The sequence below is a fragment of the Myotis brandtii genome, unplaced genomic scaffold (genome assembly GCF_000412655.1).
Source record: "Myotis brandtii unplaced genomic scaffold, ASM41265v1 scaffold97, whole genome shotgun sequence".
Classification (NCBI taxonomy): Eukaryota; Metazoa; Chordata; class Mammalia; order Chiroptera; family Vespertilionidae; genus Myotis; species Myotis brandtii.
This window is the reverse complement of record NW_005372020.1, coordinates 900,590-901,084: the sequence shown is the minus strand read 5'-3', so window position 1 is coordinate 901,084 and position 495 is coordinate 900,590. Positions and strand designations below refer to the sequence as shown.

The 495-nt window shown below is 64.2% G+C and overlaps 1 protein-coding gene across 1 annotated transcript in view; it reads right to left on the bottom strand.

Moving 5' to 3' along the window:
• The window catches only part of NCOR2 (nuclear receptor corepressor 2), a 172,730-nt gene that overhangs the window by 27,790 nt on the left and 144,445 nt on the right, over nt 1-495 (bottom strand). The gene's annotated exons all lie outside the window — the stretch shown is intronic.

Genomic DNA, 495 nt, shown 5'->3' with positions numbered 1-495 from the left:
GCGGCTGCCAACCCGGCAGTGGCTGTGCCCTGCAGTCGGCCCCGGGTACACGGCCACACGGCTGCTCTCAGCCTCAGTTCCCGGTCCCATCCCCACCTTTAATCCTCACTGGGGACGTTTTCCACTGATTCACAGAGAGAGTGGGGGGGAGAGGGAGAGAGACACATCGGTGGGTTGCCTCCTGCACGCACCTGACCAGGGCCCAGGCTGGGGAGCCTGCAACCAGGGTTCGTGCCCTTGACCGGAATCGAACCCGGGACCCCTCGGTCTGCAGGACGACGCTCTACCCCCTGAGCCACACTGGCAGGGGCCCCCATCCCCACCTTTGAAACAGCTCGTGTGACCCATTTTCCCAACTGGACCGGAACTAGGACGTGGGCGTTCCAGAACATTCTGGACGTTTCTCCCCCAGAGGACGACTTCCATGGGCGCAGGCAACGCCACCCCAGGCCCTTGCGAGTCAGGGAACCCGAAATCCCGACAGCCTGACCCCAG